The sequence below is a fragment of the Miniopterus schreibersii genome, assembly GCF_964146895.1.
Source record: "Miniopterus schreibersii genome assembly, chromosome: 17".
NCBI classification, from domain to species: domain Eukaryota; kingdom Metazoa; phylum Chordata; class Mammalia; order Chiroptera; family Miniopteridae; genus Miniopterus; species Miniopterus schreibersii.
In genome coordinates this window covers 29,859,862-29,882,442 of record NC_138117.1, presented here as the reverse complement: position 1 = coordinate 29,882,442, position 22,581 = coordinate 29,859,862, and positions in this window count along the sequence as shown.

The window sequence follows — 22,581 nt, the reverse complement described above, 5'->3', positions numbered from 1 at the left end:
AAATGTATGTCATCTCTACATATTTACTTATGGGTGCTATTATTTGACTCTTTAATTTGGTTAAAACATTTCCAGATTTAAAGAAAAATCCTTCTACTCAGCACCATTTCATTGTATAATCTTACTATATTTCAAAGAAAGTTAAGAGAGAATTGGTAGTTTGGTATGCACATAAAAATTGTTGGCTTACATTTTCTTATTTCAGTGATTTTATTTTAAAACCAGTGTATGTGATCTCAAATACTTTAGAAAGGAAAAAATACAACCCAAATGACCATTGTGTGATCGGTTGGAAAACATTCATATTCCAAACATAACAATTAAACTTTTTATAGCCTTTTGGGTATAATAAAATATCAGTATGAATTAATCAGAAAATAAGTTTATTAATAGGAAAATTACCAGTTTCCAATTGGACTTTCCTTCTTCATGGCACTCATTTATATTTCCATTTGATTTTTTTTTTAAATGTACTTCCATTCTGATTAGATATAAATGAAAAGTTAAAATGTGTATATTTGGGAATTGTCAAGTATGTTTTGCCTTATTTTAGAATGTGGGGGGAGAGGCAGAGAATAATAATTCTTCAAAACCTAAAAAATGCTACAAACTTTATAACTAAGGAAAAATAACTATTTGTATATAGTTATATAAAAAATACCCCTGGCCCTGGCTGAATAGGTGAGTTGGTTAGAGTGTCATCCTAGTTAGCCAAGGTTGTGGGTTTGATCCCCAGTCAGGGCACACAAAGAATCAACAAATGAATGCATAAATAAGAGGAGCAACAAATTAATGTTTCTCTCTCTTTCTTTCCCTTTCTCTCTCTAAAATCAATCAATAAAAGTAAATAAAATATTTTTTTTCTTAATTTCTTCAGGTTTATGGGGTTCCTAAATCAACGTCTCTAAGTATACAATCCAAGATAGTCTAGGTTATGCTATGGTTAAAAATGACCCCCAAATCTCAGGGGTTCACAACAATTAGGATTAATTCTCACCCACATTACATATCAATTGTTGTTTGACGGTGGTGGATGACAATTCTCCACAGGTCTCTTGCATTTTCACATGTTTCGTAACAGGTACTGACTGCTTTTGTTCTCAACTACCTCTTCAAGAATGTGTAACTAACAACCTTGAAAGACAGAAATATTCATCTCTCCAGAGAAAATGGCAGGTTTGTTTACTGTCCAGTGCAATAAAGATAATGTCTTTTTCTAGGGCAAATGTCAGGCCACCGAAAAGATCAAAAAAATGGGGCCACATCAAACTAAAAAGTTTTTGCACACCAAAGGGAACTGTCACCAAAACAAAATGACAACCTACTGAGTGGAAGAACATATTCACCAATGATCCTTCTGATATATAAGACGGAGCAAGCTATGCAAAGACCGGCCTAAAGAGGTAGAAATGTTCTTGGTACAGTTTGAAAAGACCCTAAGATGGGAAAAAGGATTCGGTGAACTAATGAAAGTCAGTATGGTTGGAGTAGAGTGAGCCCAAAGAGAATAGTGAAAATAAAGATGGAAGCGAATCATAAAGGCTATTTGCGGATTGTGGTGAGACTGAAATCGCCTCGAAGTGGGAGTATATATTTATGGAAAACCATTAAATATGCAGGATTTTATTATAAACACAATGGGAAATTGTTGAAGAGTTTTATGCTGGGAGCATCGTGATTCAATTTATATGGCAAAAAGATAACTCCTACGAAGAGGGGCGAGTGATGATGTCAACTACACTTCGAAGGAGGAGGCAGGCTAGATGGGAAAAAGTGCATGGACGTAAGCACATTTAGAAGGCATAGTAAATTATGAGGAAGTGTGGCTGCCAGGTTTCTGACTTCGATAACTGAAATGATTATAATGCCCACCATTTTTTAAGATGAGGAGATCTCTATGTGGGTTAATTTGGGACAATGTTGTGAATCAAGTGTGTCATTTTGAAGAGGCTAGATCTGAGAGAGCTATAAAATATATAATGGGAATGTTAACTATTACATTGAATATATTAATCTAGGTTGCAGAAAAAAGATCTTGGGTAGAAATATAAGTTTATGAACTGTCCCCATATAATGGCATTTAAAACTGTGGAATTAGATGAGAAGATATTATAAAACAAACCAAGTAAAGGACCCATGTCCACGTCCATAGGGATGCTATCATTTATGAGCTGACAGAGAAATAGAGACGGGGAAAATACAGGCAAATACAAAGGTAGGAAACAGGAAAATGCGGTGTCATTGAAGCAAAGAGTGATGTCAAGGAAAAGGGCATAGTGAACAAGTAACTTTTCATAGGAGATTTAGTAAGTTTAAGATAGAAAGTTCCCTTAAACCTGGCAACATAGAGGAGAGTGGTATTTTGGGGGGGGAAATTAATGATGTGGTGGTTAAGGAAATCAGACTGGGTTGAGTAAAAAAGTCAATAGGAGGTGAGGAAATGGTGTCAGTGAACCAAGGCAACACATCCAAGAACACTTTTAAAATGTTTTACCTAGAGAGGGTGCTGAAAAAATAGTATTTAAAAGGATACTATAAATAAAGGGATAGATTTCTTGCTGTTTTATTGACAAATATGATTCATCATGGGATGGTATAAGCTTAGGAAATGAACAATGGGAATGAACCAGAAGAGAGTGAAAGGCTGGAAACCTGGAGAAGACATGCCTTCAGGAAAAGAGATCCTTGGGTGGGAAGGGATGGCACAGAGCACAGGGGACAAGACTGGCATTGAAGACAGGACTGGCATTTGGTGCAATAAAGATAAACATCACGTCCACTGTAACAGGAAACAGGAAAGAGAAAAAGTTTGGAGATGCAATTAGAATTCTAAATTTGGTGGTGAGAAGACATGGAAATTCACATTGGTTGATTGTGATTTCTAAAAGAAGTATGAGGTAAGAATGGATCGTTAGTTGAACGTGAGAGTGAAGAATAGGTGGGTGGTTTAAGAGAACAGGGAAAAGGGGCTTGGGAATATTATTGGGGTTTAGGGAAATCTAAGAGTAGAAAAAACAGTATTGAACGCCCATTGGTGATACGTGATCTTTAATAAGAGATCAGCGGGAGAGCCAGCTAGGTGATTTCCCCAAGTAGTCCTGTGTGCTAGAAAAAGTTGGCAAGTAAAACTCATTCCAGGGTGGAGATTTCTGCATTGAAAATAATGGGAATGAGGGCAGACAAATTGAGATTATTTGAAACAAAGTATAGATGATGATAGACTGTGAAATCTGTGTTACATAAGAACAGTAATGATACCAGGAGGGAGTTGAAAGGTAAAGTTGCTGTGGTCAATGGATTAGAGGTCTCAATAAAACCAAATACTTTATTGTGGATGGTTGGTAGAGGTGGGGGGGGGGGATGCGAATGAGTGAAGGGGCTCAAAAGGTACACACTTCCAGTTATAAAATAAATAAGTTCTGGGAATGTCATGTACAGCATGGTGACTATAGGTAATACTGTATTGTATGTTTGCAAGTTGCTAAGAGAGTAGATCTTAAAAGTTCTCATCACAAAAAAAATATTTGTAACTATGAAATATATAGGTAATGGAGGTTAACTAGCCTTACTGTGGTAATCATTTCACAATATATACATATATCAAATTATTATATTGTACACCTGAAACTAACATAATGTTGTGTGTCTAGTATATCTTAATACTACTACTACTACTACTACTAATAATAATAATAATAATAAAGCCATAGAGTTAGGATGACTTCACCAGATACTTCATCCTGGTCTAGCTGTTTTATTCTAGGAAACAGTAATTCCTTAGGTAATGCTATTCAAAGACTTATTTAGGATATGTAACTATCACAGCCACAGGCTATTAATATAATAATGATGATGAAGGGCTGGTCCAGGCTCTGAAATGTATATACTCCCATTATGTGAGGAATTTGTGTACCTAAACACAGTATCTGTCATGGGCATGATAGGCCCTGTTTTCAGTATTTTTTCTGAATCAAACACTGCCATGGTGAGAGAATTTGAGCCCTGTATCAGGTGATCCCCAAAGGAAAGCACTATATGTGTGCTTACTAAACGCTTTGGCTGATGAGGGTGACATGAGGGTGTCCTGTTTTCTAAGCAAGTAGCATTAAATATATATATATTTTTTTCTGAATGGAAGGAAACAAAGAGACTCTTCATGAATATTTATGTGCAAGGATCAAAGTCATTAATGTAATATGATATATTTTCTCCTGTATAACAGATCAGTGTGCCATAATATGACATGAATTTATAAAGAACACTGATATTTAAAACATCCTTTTATATACTATTGACCTCCTAATTTAGAAATCCTTTTAATAAATGTTTTAAGAGATTTATGAAATAATTATTTAAAAGTAACAGAATGCTAATACAAATTGGTATTTATATTTAACTATTCCTTGATATTCTTATGTTTTCTGTTTGAGGTATCACTGAGTTTTACATTCCTTTTTATTTAGAACTATTGAGAAAATGGCACTATATTTACAAGTGTTGTTTTGTTTTATTTTTAAATACTAAGCATATTTGAAATGGTTAAACTGTAAAATATTGTCTAATTTTCATCACTGCCATTTCAGAAACTCAAGGCCACCGACAAACATCTATCTCAATGGGTTAAAAACAATAGCAACACGAGAGAACAAGCTGGCGGCGCAGGGAACGGCTGCACCCGCCGCCTCCGCAACCACGTCAGAATCACAACTCAAACACAGAACCCCCAGCACTCAGAGCCTCCTGAGATCCGGCTGCACAGAAGCCCCACAACCAGGGAGCTGAAGCAGCACAGAGACGGAAGGGGGGGCAGAGATGCAGGCGGATCGGGGCTGAATCACAGAGACGCGGCCGCGGGCCCACACCCGGTGCCTCCAGGTAAACCCGGGAGGGAATCTCGGCGGTGGGGGTTTCCCGAGGAGCGAGGGGTCCCAGCCCCACAGCAGCCCCCAGCCCAGGGCTCCAGGGCCGGGAAGAGACATCCCCACAACTCCGGGCTGTGACCAGCGGGGACTGTCCCTGAGGGTCGCGGAGGCTGCGGAGCCCCAGCAGCTCCTCTAAAGGGCCCGGCACAGACTCACTCGGACGCTCCCTCTGAGCCCAGCGCCGGGCAGCGGCCGGAAAGGACCCGGGACACTCGGGGGGGAACTAACCTGCCTGAGATCCGGGCGAGAGCTGGAGGGGCGGCTTCCTCCCGGGCAGAAGGGCTGGCGGAGGCCATGGCTCCTGTGGCGAGTCCTCCCACACAGGGCCGGCAGCCAGGCGCCATATTTGAATCGCCAGCACCTGACTCACCGTTGGCCCCGCCCCGTGATTCCCGGAGGCCCCGCCCCTCCCCACCTGCAGCTCATCCAGGCCATTTCCAGGGGCTTTTCTGTGCAAGTGGCCTCTCTAGCCTCAGGCTTAGGACTTTCCTAAAATCTCTCAAACAAGCGACAGCGGGCCCCATACTGCTTGATAAGCGGCCCCAGGCCTGGCACTAGTGGCAGCTGCATTGGCTCATAGCTGGGCCTCTCCTGGGCACCGCCAAGCCCAGCACAAGTGGCAGCCAACTACGGTTTGCTGTGTAGCTCATGCTGGGTGGCCCTGGGCAAGGCACTGGCACAGGCTGACTTTGCACCTCCCGGGAGGCCCCAGAGACAGTGCACCTGGTGGTCAGACTCGACCACGCTGGATTACAGCCCTAACACATCCACGAGTGACACGCTCAAGGGGCGCACCTGGTGAACACCAAAGCCCCACTGAAGTAAATCCTGCTCCATAGGGGTGTCTCCAGCACTGCAGCTCTTTGGCTGTAGCTGCAGCTGGTCCTCTCAGCTGATTGTCCGGGGGGTCAATTCCTCCCAGTGACGCCAACAGCAACCAAGGCTCAACTATAACAGGACAGTGCACACAGCCCACACAGGGGAGCACCTAGAAGGCCCAGCTCAGGTGACTGAGGAGGCTGAGCCACTAGGCCCTACAGGACACCTACTACACAAAGCCACTCTACAAATTCCAGGAGACATAGCAGCTCTACCTAATACACAGAAACAAACACCTGGAAGCAGCCAAAATGTGGAGGCAAAGAAACATGTCACAAAGGAAAGAACAGAAGAAATCTCTAGAAGAGGAACTAAATGAAATAGATCCAAGCAAGCTAACAGATACAGAGTTCAGAATTTTGTTTATAAGGATGCTCAAGGATATTAGTAAGAGTATGATGAAAATAATTGAGAAAATCGATGACATAATAAAGGATCAATTTGAAATGAAGGTTACAGGAACTGAAATGAAGAATAATTTACAGGGAATCAACAGTAGAATAGAGGACGCTGAGAATCAAATCAGCAATTTGGAACATGAAGAAACAAAAAACATCCAACCAGAAGAGCAAAAAGAAAAAAGAATCCAGAAATATGAAGATAGTATAAGGAGCCTCTGGGACAACTTCAAGAGGCCCAACATTCATATTACTTGGTGCAAGAAGGAGAGGAAAGAGAGCAAGAAATTGAAAACCTAGTTGAAAAAATAATGACAGAAAACTTCCCCTACCTGGGGAAAGAAATAGACTTACAAGTCCAGAAAGCACAGAGGGTCCCAAACAAGAGGAACCCAAAGAGGCCCACAGCAAGACACATCATAATTCAAACGCCAAAGGTTAAAGACAAAGAGAGAATCTTAAAAGCAGCAAGAGAAAAGCAGTTAATTACCTACAAGGGAGCACCCATAAGACTGTCAGCTGATTTCTCAACAGGAACTTTGCAGGCCAGAAGGGAGTGGCCAGAAATATTTAAAGTGATGAAAAACATGGAACTACAACCAAGATTGCTCTACCCAGCAAAGCTATCATTTAGAATTGAAGGTCAGATAAAGAGCTTCTCAGACAAGGAAAAGCTAAAGGAGTTCATCACCATCAAACCAGCACTACAGGAAATGTTAAAGGGTCTTCTTTAACAAGAAGATAATGAACAAAAGAATCTGACGAACTAAATAGATCCAGAGACGTTGATGCATGTAACAGATGATCATATTTCAGAGGGAAGAGGGAAGGGAGGTGGAGGGTGGGAAGAGATTAACCAAAGAAGTTATATGCATATATGCATAACCCATGGACACAGACAATGATGGGGTGAAGGCCTGGGGAGGGGGTGGGAGCAAGGTAGAGGGGGTCAATTGGGAGGGAAAAATGGGACACCTGTAATACTTTCAACAATAAAGATAAATTAAAAAAAAAAATCAGAAAAAGAAACACAGAAAAAAACAATAGCAATATGATTCTAGTGGTAAGATTCTAGAAAAAATAAATAAAATGATAATTAATACCAAAATGTACAATAAATCTGTCTTTTTTTGGAAGTGTCTAGGACATGTGACTTAGGAGTAAAGGTGATGCTGCAGAATGGGATACTTGTGTGATAGTTAGGCTTGGGAGTTCATTTAATGTTGTTTATATTGAAGAACTTTGAATTTAGAAATAAAGTCTCTTCAGATGTTGGAACCCTGTACAACAAAGAGTGTAGGAGCAAGAGGATGGTGAACGAGGGGGGAGGAGATCATTGGGAGGGAGGAAAACAATAAGCGTTTATGATTTAGAAATGTCGAATATAAAATGTAGCACACCTAAAAATCATGTCTGTACACTGAACATCAGCCTTCAATGGTGTATTGGTTGAGAGAAGGTGTTTATAATAGATGATGGGGTACCATCTAGGTTTCCCTTTAAGGGCTGAGAAAGTCATTCCCTCTTCTGCCCAGAGTTTTGGCTGCTGCTCTCAGCTAAAAGGAGCTACATCAAGAAAACCCAACACTTCTCAATATATGTTCACCCAATCACGATGCACCGAAACATATAAAGGAACTACTAAAAGAAAAAAGGGAGAAACTGACAAAAACATAATCATAGTAGGAGACCTAAATACTCCACTGACAGCTCTAGGTAGATCACATTGGACCAAATAGACATAATTGACATTTACAGAGCCTTTTATCCCAGAACATTGGATTATACACTCTTCTCCAGGGCACATGGAACATTCTCAGGGATAGACCATATGCTGGGTCACAAAACTAGCCTCAACACATGTAATAATATTGAATACCAAGCATATTCTCTGACCACAGTGCTTTGAATTAGAAATCAACTGCAAAAAGGAAGGAAAAAGCCAAAACCTACAGATATGTGGGGATTAAACAACATACTGCTAAAAAATGACTGGGTCAAAGAAGAAATAAAAGCTGAGATCAAAAAATATATAGACACAAATGAGAATAACAATACAGCATATCAAAACTCTGGGATGCAGTGTAAACAGTAATAAGAGAGAAGCTTATATCATTACAGGCCTATCTCAAGAAACAAGAGAAATCTCAAGTAAACAACCTAACATCACATCTTAAAGAACAAAAGAAGAACAAAAACAGCCCAAAGCCAGCAGAAGAAAGGAAATAATAAAAATCAGAGCATAATTGAATGAAATAGAGAACTATACAAAAACTATACAAAAAAATTAATAAAACAAAGAGCTTATTCTTCGAAAAAATAAAATTGACAAATCCCTGGCTAGAAAAAAAGATAAAAGACTTATATAACCAAAATCAGAAATAAAAGAGGAGGCGTTACCACAGACATCACAGAAATACAAAGGATCAGACAGGAATACTATGAAAGACTGTATGTCAGCAAGTTCAGTAACCTAGAAGAAATGGAAAAGTTCCTAGAACTATATCACTTCCTATACTGAATCACAAAAAAACTGGAAAATCTAAATAGACTGATTAACAGTGAGCAAACTAAAACAGCCATCAAAAACCTCCCAAAAAGTAAAAGTCCAAAACCAGATGGCTTCACTCATGAATTCTACCAAAGATTCACAGAAGATTTATCTGATACCGATCCCTCTCAAACTCTTCCAAAAAACTGAAGAAACAATACTTTCTAACACACTTTATGAGGCCAACATAACACTGCAAGGATAGCACAAAGAAAGAAAACTAAAGACCAATATCTCTGATGACGACAGGTGCAAAACTCCTAAACAAAATCCTAGCAAATGGAATACAACAATACATTAAAAATAATACATCACAATCTCGTGGGTTTTATTCCAGGGGCACAAGGATGGTTCAAGGAACATAAATCGATCAATACACCCCATTAATAAAATAAGGGATAAAAATCATATGATCTTACCAATAGATGCAGAAAAAGCATTTGATAAGATACAACATCCATTTATGATTAAAACACTCAATAAAATAAGTATAGAAGGAAAGTACTTCAACATAATAAAATTCATGTATGACAAATCCTCAGCTAATACCACACTCAATGGTGAAAAACTGAAAGCTTTTCCTCTAAAATCAGGAACAAGACAAGGATGTCCACTCTCACCACTCTGACTAGAAGTCCTAGCCAGAGCAATCAGACAAGAGAAAGAAATAAAGAACATCCAAATTGGGAATGAAGAAATAAAAGTGTCACTTTTTGCAGATAGCATGATTCTTTATACAGAAAATGCTAAGGCTCCTCCAAAACACTATTAGAATCAATAAACAAATACAGTAAAGTTGCAGGATACAAAATTAATGTACAAAAATGCACTGCATTCCTATATACTAACAATAAAATTTCAGAAAGAGAAATAAAAAAAAATTCCTTTTGCAAGTGCAACCAAAAGAATAAAATATCTAGGAATAAACTTAACAAAGGAGGTGAAGGACCTATATACTGGAAACTACAAAGCATTATTGAAAGAGATTGAAAAAGACACAATGAAATGGAGAGATATTCTGTGTTTATGGATTGCATGAATCAATATAGTTAAGATGTCCATATTAACCAAAGAAATATGCAGATTTAGTACAATCCCCATCAAAATCCCAATGACATTTTTTAAAGAAGTAGAACAAAAAATCATCAGATTTGAATGAAATCACAAAGTCTCTGAATAACCAAAGCAACCCTAAGAAAAAAGAATAAAGCTAGAGATATCACTCCACCTGACTTCAAATTATACTATAGAACAGTGATAATCAAAACATCATGGTGTTTGCAGAAAAACAGACACACAGACCAATGGAATGGAATTGAGAGCCTAGAAATAAAACTACATGTTCATGGGCAAAGAATTTTTGATAACGGAGCTAAATACATATAATAGAGAAAATAAACACTCTTTAATAACTGGTGCTAGGAAAATAGAAAAGCCACAACCTAATGAATGAAACTACAGTTTGTCTCCATGTACAACAATTAATTCAAAATGGATCAAAGACCTAAATATAAGACCTGAACAATAAATTACATAGAAAGAAACATAGGTACTAAACTTATGGACCTAGGCCTTAGAGAAGATTTTATGAATGTGACCCCTAAAGGCAAGGGAAGTAAAGGCAAAAATACATGAATGGCACTATATCAAACTAAAAAGCTTCTGCACAGCAAAAGAAACCACCAACAAAACAAAAAGGCAACCAACAAAATGGGAGAATATATTTGCAAACAATAGTTCAACAAGGGGTAAATATCCAAAAAAAATATATAAAGAACTCATACAACTCAACACCAAACAAACAAAGAAAAATTCCAATTAAACAATGGACAGGGAACCTGAATAGACACGTCTCTCAAGTAGACATATAACTGGGCAACAGATATATGAGAAGATGTTCAGCTTCACTAACCATTAGGGAAATGCAAGTCAAATGTTCAGTGATATGCCAGGTGATAACAAATGTTAGAGTCACTTTTAAAAAGACAAGTAATAACAAGTGCTGGAGAGGGTGTGGAGAAAAAGGAGCCCTCATTCACTGCTGGTGGGAATGTAGACTGGTACAGCCACTATGGAAAACAGCATGGCAGTCCCTCAAAAAATTAAGAATAGAGCTACCGTATGAAACAACAATCCCTCTTCTAGGTATCTACCCCCCAAAATTGAAAACATTTATTCACAAAGATATATCCACCCATATGTTCATTGCAGTATTATTTATGGTGGTCAAGACATGGAAACAGCCAAAGTATCCTTCGATAGATGATTGGATAAAGAAGATGTGGGACATACATACCATGGAATACCACTTAGCCATGAGAGAAGATGAAATACTGCCAATTGTGACAACGTGGATGACCTTCAGAATATTATACTAGGCAAAATCAGCCAGACAGCCCTGCCGGGCGTGGCTCAGCGTCAACCTGGGATCCAGGTGATCGGGGTTCGATTCCCGGTCAGGGCACATGCCCGGGTTGTGGGCTCAATCGATGACTCTCTCATCATCGATGTTTCTGTCTCTCTTTCCTTCTCCTTTCCTCTCTCTGAAATCAATAAAGATATATTTAAAAAAAAAAATCAGCCAGACAGAAAAAGCTAAGCAATATAACTCCACTCATATATGGGATATAAAACTGAAAGTCATAAACACACACAACAGCATAGTGATTACCAGAGAGCGGGGGGGGGGGGGTGAAGGGGTAAAAGGAGGTCAAATACATGGTGACAGAAGGTGATTTGCCTTTGGCTGGTGGGCACACAATGCAATATAGAGATTATGTATCATAGAAATGTGCACTTGAAACATTTCTTATAATCTTATTAACCAATGTCACACCAATAAATTTAATTATAAAAAGGAGCTACCTGCCAAAGGTTTGTCCCATTCCCATACTGGTCAATGCAGGGATACAAAGGCTATCAGCTGCTTTAACTCCATTCAGGACAACACCGAGTGTCTGTACTAATGTCAGAGCTGCCTGTGGGATAAGCTGCATGAAGTTCACCTTGTCGTCCTGCCCAGTCCTCTTTGTCTCACTCCGTCACAGGTGTTATTGCTGACAGCACTCCTTCATAAACCTCTTGCACAGGGTTCTTCAGGTCAGCATCTTTTGACAAGAAACTGACCAATCAGAATTCTTCCCACGTAACTAGGCACTAATCTGGTTCAGGTGGTCCTAGCAGTTGGGGGACCCTTCCTATGGTAATCTCTGGATTCCTAAAGAATCTCTATGAAATATTCAAAGTGAAACTGAGATCTGTTGCTTCTTATGAGCTCCCCTATTTATTCCATGTTTGCATGATTCATCTATGTCATCCGAACTCTTCTAATAATTTATCTTCAATAAAAGAAACATAAAATGTGCATAGAGGTTTAGCTAAATTACTGTTTATAATACATTATTTCTAGTAGAAAAAGTTAAGATAAAGTAAAAAGGCATTTTAGAATAAGGGATTGACATGAGTCAAAAGTCAATAGGTGATGAGAAAATGGAAATAATAAATGTGAACAGCACATTCAAAAATGTTAATACTGTTATTTACTTGATTCTCAAGACTCTATTTCTACATGAGTCTCCTTCCCCAAATTCTCCATGTTCGGATGCTTTCTGTGATGTTAAATAGGTACAGTGACATATAGTTAGACATACACTGCTGTGGTGCCTTATATTCCTCCAACATCAGAATAGCTTCTTTGGGTTAAGAAATTGCCTCCGAATGCCTTTCCCGAGATATAGATTGACATTTAGTTTCTTTTTCTTTCTTTCTTTCTTTCTTTCTTTCTTTCTTTCTTTCTTTCTTTCTTTCTTTCTTTCTTTCTTTCTTTCTTTCTTTCTTTCTTTCTTTCTTTCTTTCTTTCTTTCTTTCTTTCTTTCTTTCTTTCTTTCTTTTTTGTCTATGAGAGCCTTTGGTGGTTTCCAGTTCACACTAGATTGTCGCTTCTATGTGAAGTCCATGGATTGCACTGAATAGGTCAATAAATGTCTTCCTTCTCACCTACATTTCCAAGTATCTTCCTAAAGGTGGCGGTAATGCAAGTGGCATTCAAACACTTTCAAATCCATCTAAAGAGCGGGTTTACTGCTCTAATTATTTTCTGTGAAAGCAGTTCTATTTTATTACACAAATGAGAGTTATTATTGTCTTTCCTTCTCATAATTGCTGTTGTGGTATTTATTTCAGGCTTCTTAAGATCCTTTAAAGCCTATTTAGGTTTTCTTTTTTTTATGAATTTCATGCTAATTAAAATAATGGATTAGTAGGCTTGGGAAATCAAATCATTATTCAGCCAGAACAATAGAACAGCTTATTTAATTGACCACTTCAAATCACATTAAACCAATTCTGGAAGAAACTTCACAAAGATTCAAATATTACAGATACCGTCATACATTCTATAGGATGCTAAATATTTATTACAAATAAAAAAATTTAACGGCTGATTAAATTAGTAGATGTTTGAGCTTTGACTTTTATATAGGAGGCAGCTGGACACTTTTCAATTTACCCCTATCGTTATTTTATTAATTTCTACAAACATAGTAATTTCAAGCGATGGTATAGAAGTCAAGCAAGATTCAGAGTAGGACTGCATACCACCGCTGGACGCTTTGTTTGCCATCACGGGTGGCAAAAGTGAGTCACAATCATTGTCCAGTTTCTGCCCATGTCTGCCGGACTTAACATCACAGGAGAAGGGCAACACTTTTTTTTTATTAGGAAAGAAATGATATTTAATGATAAAATGGCAAGTTGTTTGCCATGGTGTATAAGAATTTATGTTTGAAACTTGTGATTTTTGCCAATGTTTCTTCATAATTATATGAATTACCTGTTTCCATATAGTAAATAAATAATAAGTGTGATGTGTTTATTGGATTTTATAAGCTGACTAAATGTTTATGTGTTGGGAAGGCACAAATGGATTCAGGGAAAGCATGTTTCAGTATGAAAATTTTTTAAAAATCCATCATATATATATATATAGAGAGAGAGAGAGAAAGAGAGAGAGAGAGAGAGAGAGAGAAGAGAATAAAAGCACAAATAATAATAAAATCCTTTTTTTCAATCAATCACAACCTAGTGCTCATTTAAACTGGATTTAATCTCAGTCACATAGGTCTGTCCTCTCATGTGGGTTCTAGAACATTTACATTCAATCCTGAACAGCAAGCAGAGGTGAGATCACTGCCAGTAAACTTTTCCTGACCATCTCAGGAAAACCTAATCTTTCCCTAAGCAGTGAAAATATTTAGTTTCTATTTCTATTATAGCATTTAATTCAACTCATATGAAAGTTGGATCCATACATATTTACCTTCTCTACTAGACTATAAATGCCCACAGAGCAAGAAAAATATCAAGCTCATCTTTATAATGCTTACACAAACCTCCTATAATAAATAATTGATACAATGATATATTGTTTATTACAAACTTGTATGATTGGAAAGGTTTATCACTCTTCTTACATGTTATAGACTAAATGTTTGTGTCACTCCAATTATTATATTAATTAATATATTAATATGTTGAAGTTCTAACTTCCAAGGTGATGCTATTTAGAGATGGGCCTTTTGGGAGGTAATGAGGGTTAGAGGAGGTCATGAGGATGTGACCCTGGTCTGATTAGATTAGTGTCCTTATAAGGAGAGACACCAGAGGGATCGTTCTTGTACATGCAAGGGAGGTCATGCGAGCACACAGAGAGATGGTGGCAGCCTACAAACCAGTAGAAGAGGCCTCAGAATGCAGTCTAACTGATCAGCATCTTTTTTCCCCCCATTTAAAAAAAAATTATCTTTATTGTTGAAAGTTTTACAGATGTCCCCTTTTCCCTTCCATTGACCCTCTCCACCCTTCTCCCTCCCCCTCTCCAGGCTTTCAGCACACTGCCGTCTGTGTCCATGGGTTATGCAGATATGTATATAAATTATTTGGTTCATTTCTTCCTGCCCCACCCCCCCTTTCCATCTGCTCTATGTCAGTCTATCACATGCTTCAACATCACTGGGTCTATTTTGTTCATCAATTTATTTTGTTCATTAGATTCCACATAAAAGAGGGATCATGTGATATTTGTCTTTCTCTTCTTGGCTTCTTTCATTTAGCATAATACTCTCCAGGCATCTTTATCTTGGACTTCCTAACTTCCAGAACTGTGACAAAAAAATTTCTGATTTGAGCCACCCAGTCTATGGCATTTTGTTATGGCAGCCTGAGCAGACTAATACATTATGTTTATCACAATTTATTATTCTAACCATCATTTTGTATGCCGGTTCTCAGTTTTCTCAGATGTTTACACATGTCTATGGTATCAGTAGAAAGCAAATTAATAATAACTTAACTTAAACACAGGTTATTAAAATAAAATGAAACTAAACACGATCTTATATATTCAAGCCATTGGCAAACATTATTTGATATGATAAATGCATGATTTAACATTGTTCTATGATCACTTAGAAGAAGCATACTCTTCCAAAAGTTTATAGGAATATGGCCTTATATTCTGTTTAATTACAAACAGGATTTATCTATTAAATACATTTTTAAAAAGATTCTTTTTAAAAAAATTGATTTGAGAGAGAGAGAAAGAGAAAAAGAGAGAGAGAAACATTGATTTATTGTTCCGCTTATTAATGCATTCATTGGCTGATTCTTGTATGTGTCCTGACTGGCAATTGAACCCACAATTTTGGCGTATCTGGATGATGCTCTAACCAACTGTGCTATCCAGTCAAGGATAAATTTTAAAATTTATTTCTCTGTATAATATCAGACCTGTTTGCAATAATCTCTCTCCCTTTTTTAACTTTTTTTGTTTTATGTTCTGGTTTAACGCTTGAATCTCATATCTTAATTTAAACCACCTTGAGACTGCCAGGTTGTTGAAATGAATATTTATGAGTTTCGTTTCCTATGTCACCATATCTAATTTCTAGCTGCATTAATTAAAATATAAATGTCTCAATAAAATAACATAGGATTAGGAAAAATAACATTTTTTAAAGTTTCCAAACACTCCCTCTATATTATCGTGAATATAAAACTACTGTGCTGTACTCTCTGCATGTAAATGCCAATAGATATAATGCAAATCAGAAGCAAGTCATTGACAGATAAATTAAATAGTCATGATCTGAATATTGAGTTTAGGCAAGCATCGCAGTCTATTGGCGCCAAGCTAGATTTCTGGTCCTGTACAAAAACGTTGCGTTGCTCTTGTTAAGCAGTCATCCATCTAAGTGACTTCAAGGCCCTTAAGACCCGAATAGGCAAAGCTCATCTATCAGCCTCTTCACTTCAGTCATAGCCACAGCAGGTACCATAATAAGCTGAGTCCACATAGTCTGATCATTTTCTTACAGGAACACATTGAAAATCTCAGCTTTGTTGTAATTTTATACTGAGATACCAGCTGGTCTTCATTAAGAACTCTTTTTGATGTGTTAACTCCTAGCCATGGACTACGATACAAAGATCAGCAGAATATGTTAAGTTTTGGAGGAGAGACTTCCCATGATCTATGCTTGGTCTTTTGTTTGACTTCAGTGTGAATCTGGGGGGAAAATGATTTTATAGTAACTAAATGCAGTGGTGCTTTTCATCCAGCACAGAATGTTTCCAAAGCGAGCTACAGTGGCAGGATCTATTGAATGACAAACAATAACAGAAGCAAGTTTAAATTCAAAAAGGTGATTCTGCTGCACATATCTAATTCCTTTACTAAATCCCACCTCATATAGTAATTTTGAATAACAGATTTAAATGTTAAAAATTAAGTTAAACCAGCTGTTCAGCATCATATCAACAAATAACCATTCTATAACTTCATTAAAATTTTTTTGGTTAAAAATATCTAGAATGATAATTATAAAAAATACATTTATAATAATATTTATTCTTCAAAATAATTTAAACGGTAATGCAATTCAATAAAAATAGCCACTAATGAAAAAGACAAAGTTATCCTTTTTGTGATGGTAAAGAAAAACTTACGAAGCAAAAGTAGAAAATACATTTTTGAAATCAACAGTAATAGAGGACACCTAAGGAATATAGGGTACCCCCCCAAAATGTATACACATTTAACAGCTGATAGCTTAATTGATGTTTCTTTCTTTTCACATGTAACCCATTGGAATGAATAGTTATTCAAAGTGTGTATACATTTTTGGGGACACCCTGTATATTTTGAATTTATAAAACTGTAATACATTTAAAATTCTTGGAGTAATAGTGTACAAATAAGGAGAAAAATCAATGCAATAGAAATGTCAAAATACTTTAACACAAAAGAAAATATCTATTGACCACTCAAAAAAGTGTCAGATGCTTCTCATGTATTTTTCCTTTAATCATATTTGTGAAATTATGAAGTAAGGCAATATAATTGAGCCTATTTTAAATTCAGAAAAAAACTAAAGCTAGTAAGAAGGTAGATCTTTTTATTTTCTCAAAGAGCTTTATTGAAGTAAATTAATATACAATAAACTGAACTACTTAAAGTATAAGAACTGAATCCTCAATATAATATTAGCAAACTAAATTCAACAGTACATTAAAAGGATCATAAACCATGATCAAGTAGGATTTATTCATAGGATGCAAGGATGGTTCATTATATACAAATCTATAAATAGGGCATACCACATTAGCAAAAGAACAAAATATCACATGATCATCTCAATTAATGCAGAAAAAGCATTTGACAAAACTTGGTATCTTTTCATGATACAAACTCTTAACAAATTGGTTATACAAGGAATGTATCTCAACGTAATAAAGTTCGTATGTGACAAGCCCACAGTTAACATCATACTTAATAGTGAAAAGCTGAAAGTCTTTAAGATCAAGAGCACAACAAGAATGCCCATTCTTTCTACTTTTATTCAATATAGTATCATGAGTCCTAGCCAGAGCAATTAGGCAAGAAAAATAAATAAAAGGTATCATAATTAGAGGAGAAGAAATAAAACTGTCTCTATTTGCAGATGACATGTTGTTATATAGAAAATCCTAAAGAATCCATTAAAAAATCTGTTAAAACTAATAAATGAATACAGTGAAGTTGTAGAAAAAAAAATCAATGTTCAAAAGACAGTGGTGTTTCTGTACACAAAAATAAACTATCAGAAAGAGAAATTAAGGAAACAATCCCATTTATAATAACAGCAAAAATAATAAAATACTTAGAAATAAATTCAATTATGAAGGTCAAAGACCTGTACACTGAAAATTATAAAACTGACAAAAGTAATTAAAGAAGACAAATAAATGGAAAAGAATATTTATGTACACACTACCCAAACTGATATACAGATTCGATGTACTCCCTATAAAAATCCCAGTGAAATTATTCACAGAAATAAAACAAACAATTTTAAAATTCATATGGAACCACAAAGGTCCCCAAGTGTTCAAAGCAATTTTGAGAAATAACAAAGCTGTAGGCATCATACTTCCTGATTCCAAACTATATTAAAAAGCTATAGTAATTAAAAATGTATGATATTGGCATAAAAATAGACACATAGATGAATGGAACAGAATAGAGAGCCCAGAAACCAAGCCATATCTGGTTAGTTAATATTGGACAAAGGAGGTAAGGGAGAAAGAATAGTCTCTTCAAAAATGGTGTAGGGAAAATACGATGTCCACATGAAAAATAATGGAACTAGACTCGTATCTTGAATAATACACAAAAACACTCAAACTTGAAACCTAAAGCACTATCTTACATCATACACGAAAATCCAATGTAAATGGAAAAAAGAGATTTTAATATAAGACAGAAAACCATAAATCTTCTAGAAGAAAACATAGGGGAAAAAATTCCTTGACACTAGACTTGAAAAAGGATTTCTTGGATTTAACACCAAAGAAAAGGCAGCAAAGGCAAAAATAAACAAGTGGGACTACTTCAAACTCAAAAGTTTCTGAACAGCAAAGAAAACCACTAACAAAATGAAAGGCCATCTGTGAAATGGGAGAAAATATTTGCAGACCACATATCCAATAAAGGATTAGGATTAATACCCAAAATATACAAGGTACACATACACCTGCATGTGGGTAGTGCCATTGAAATCCCAAACCTGTGTGAAGAAAGGGATTTTAGAAATCCTCAGGGGGTTCTGTGGGAAGAGTGGGAGGCAGAGAGGGGCAGGATTGTTGTTGTTTTTTTCCCAGCCAGAGCTAAGGTTAAGAGAACTGTGTTTTCCTATTGGCTTCACTGGCCAGCACAAGATATTTTTTTCTAGCTCACTCTAACTAAAGAATGGTTCTCTGAGGATTCTGATGTATGAACAAAGTCATGGTTCTAACTTTCCACCATGTGTGAGTCCTAAATTTTACATCCTAGAAAACCAAGACTTTGCCCTGGGCCTGGTGAACTTCCACAGAAGGACAGTTGCTTCAACACTGACTCGCACTTTGCTTTTTACCTTGAGGTGCTTTTCTGGGCTGAAGGATTTCCTTGTGTTTTTGTGCCTTCTGAAAGGCATTTAAAAATATTTCTTGCCTGTATTTTAGCCATGATGTCTAGCTATTCTCTAGTATGGGTTGTTGTTGTTTTTTAAACTAAATTTTGGGAGGCTTTAATCATGCAATATTGTAATAAATATTAAATTACACATAAAATTATAATTTAATATAATTATACAATATTAGGGATACAGTTCTATGTTTTAATATTTCTGACTGGTTAACCATTTTTTCAAAAGTTGAAGTCAACCATGGACACTCATTTAAAGGTATTAAAAAGTACACTAAAAAAGACATTTATTACAGAGTCAGATTAATGGTAGGCCTATTTTGCTCTTGGAAACTTAATTTTCTTTCAAGTAAATTTGTCATTGTTCTCTGTCTCTCTTGTGTCTTCAGCCTCTAAATTTCCTGTCCCAGAATAATATTTCCTTGCTTTGGTTGCAGTAGAGCTTGTCAGTTTCTCTGTTGCTGACAACTAGATGCCCTGTTCTTGACCAATTTACCTTATATTTGGATCTTTCCCCCCTCCCCCAGTCTCCCTTACCCTGAATGGAGAGAAGCCCCACTTATCAGGAGCCTAACTTTTACTTTTGTTTGATGACCTTATGACCCACCTGCCATTCCCTTTGTTGTCTGGGTCTTGGTTTTGAAATTACTTCTATACTCATAAATCTGTGGGTTAATCCTTGCCTCACTAAACTCTGATTTTATTCTGTTTTGAGATTGGCTTTCCCTGCCCTGGGGATTGATTCCCTGGGTTTTCCATGTCTGTCTTCTCTCATCCCACCTGTCACAGTGCCACCTACAATCGATGATTTTCCTCGGATGGCTACAGCAGCCCCCTTATCTGGGGGAATATGTTCCAAGACCCCTTTGGATGCCTGAAACCTCTATCATACCGAACCCTATATATACTATGTATATTTGCCTATACATACATACCTATGATAAAGTTCAATTTATAACTTAGTCACAGTAAGAGATAAACAGCAATAGCTAATAATGAAATAAAACAATTAGAATAATCTGTAATAAAAGTTATGCGAATGTAGTTTCCGGTGAAAATACCTTATGATACTATACTCACCCTTGCTCTTCTTGTGATGAGGTGAGATGATGAAACAAATGCCTACGTGATGAGATGAAGTGAGGTAATGACATAGGCATCGTGGAGGAGCTGGCATTTGGCTACTACTGACCTTTCGACTGATCAAAACTATCATACATTTCTTCACAATTTCACAGATAGAAGATTCATTTCTACTACAGATCTTAGCAACCTCAGCATAAGATTTTTTCCTTTCCTCATGAAGCCAAAAACTTTCATCTTTTCACTTTAAAGAAGCACTTTATGGCTTCTCTTTGACATATCTGAATTGTCGGCATCACTACCCTTGAGCTTTGGGGCCTTTATTAAGTAAAATAAGAATGACTTGAACACAAGCCCTGTGATACCCAATCGTCCATCTGATAACCTGGATGGCTACTCAGTGATTCACAGGCTGGGTCCCTGGTAAAGGGATGTGTCACCTCGGGGGCAGGAGGAAGCAGAGCCCTTGTGATTTCATCACCCTACTCAGAAGGGCATGAAGGTGAAGATACCTGGGGGTGTGGGGGGACGCTAATGTTCTTCCTCTATTGTCCTACACGTTTCAAAGAAGAAAACACATTACTTCATTTTTCTTTTCTCCTAAATGGACTTATTGCTTTGAAATTCTAAAGTCATATAAATGTAATTTTTAAAAACACAACCTACGAACAATAGAATGTTAACTCTCTACCCTCCCACCCCTGGTATTTTCATGTGTCAGGCCTAATCAAACAGTCTGGCCATTCATATAAATTTTCCATCCAAAGCACAATGACAAATGTTGTTATACCTTAAATTTTATTTTGGAACCATATTTTTTCACACCAAAAATGATCATGGACATGTTTCTGTATTAATGCATAGAGAATTGCCATACTATTTTTAATTACTACAAAGTATTCAGTTTTATGCAATATATACAATTCATACATAATCTCCTACTGAACAAAATGTAGATTTTCTCCAAAATAGGAAAAGTGTTGCAATGAATTATTATATGTACAGTTCTCTGTAGGATTTATTTCCATGGGATAAAGCTCCATAAGCTAAACACCTAAATAAAATAACGTGCTTTTAAAAAAATTTGACACATATTGGCAGGCTGACCTCTAAATAGGTTTATATTCTTCAGCACTGGGCATTCCCAATCATGTTAATCTTTGTGCATATACTTGGTAATTTATAATATTTAATCATGATTTGTTTAATTAGTAATATTTAGCAGTTGTGACATTTACATGAAATGCCAGCTTTTCCAAAGCTTGCTGTATGAATACAGATGCAGATATAAATAATGTCAATGTCCATCCAAATAATTTACTAAGGGGTGACAGTTTTCTCTTTTCTTCCTTTTCCAATCTCCAAGCTTAGATACTATGAATATTTTGCTACTTAGCCTTCCAGAACTTCTTTTTAAAAATAAATAAAAATGGCCCGGCCGGGCGTGGCTCAGAGGTTGAGCGTCGACCTCGGATCCAGGAGATAGGGGGCCAGGGCACATGCCTGGGTTGTGGGCTTGATCAATGACTCTCTCATCATTGATATTTCTATCTCTCTCTCCCTCTCCTTTCCTCCCTCTGAAATCAATAAAGATATATTTTTTTAAAAAGTCTCCTTCCAAAAATTAAAAAAACAATAAATAAATAAAAATAAATGAAAATGGACTATTTGTAAACACAGTCTCTTACATCTGGCTTTACTTCCAATAGAAGCATTTCGCTTGGGAACTGCAGATATGACGGGGTGCTTTCAATGCCTGCCTAACATAAACAGCATGGGTGTCAGGTCCTCTGTTCTAATATTCCTTCAGTGGCGGACACGCAGGTGTCTCAGGCTCTTCACTCTTCCGAAACGCTGCCACGGACCCCTCCACTGCCACCCAGGCAGCGCCTTTTATTGACCGAGGCTCCCTCTCCTCTCTTCCCCTTGACCTGCCTCATCCGTTTACAAAGAAGCAGGACCAGAGAGGTGACGGGCTTGTTGAAACAGACACTGATGGTAAAGGGGATGGTGAGCTAGGATGTAGCCCAGGTCCCAGCCTCGTGTCCTCCCCACACAAGTGATGTCTGAGGCCATCTCGTGCAACACGGATTAGCCTTGAAATGCTCTAACTCAGTGACAGCAGACGCGCACCGCCCCGGTGGGAAAACCTCACTGGCCTGTTCCGTCCAGCTGGCCGCAGGCCCAGCGCGCACCCGATGCTCCCCGTCCAGCTGGCCACAGACCCAGCAGCACGCACCCGATGCT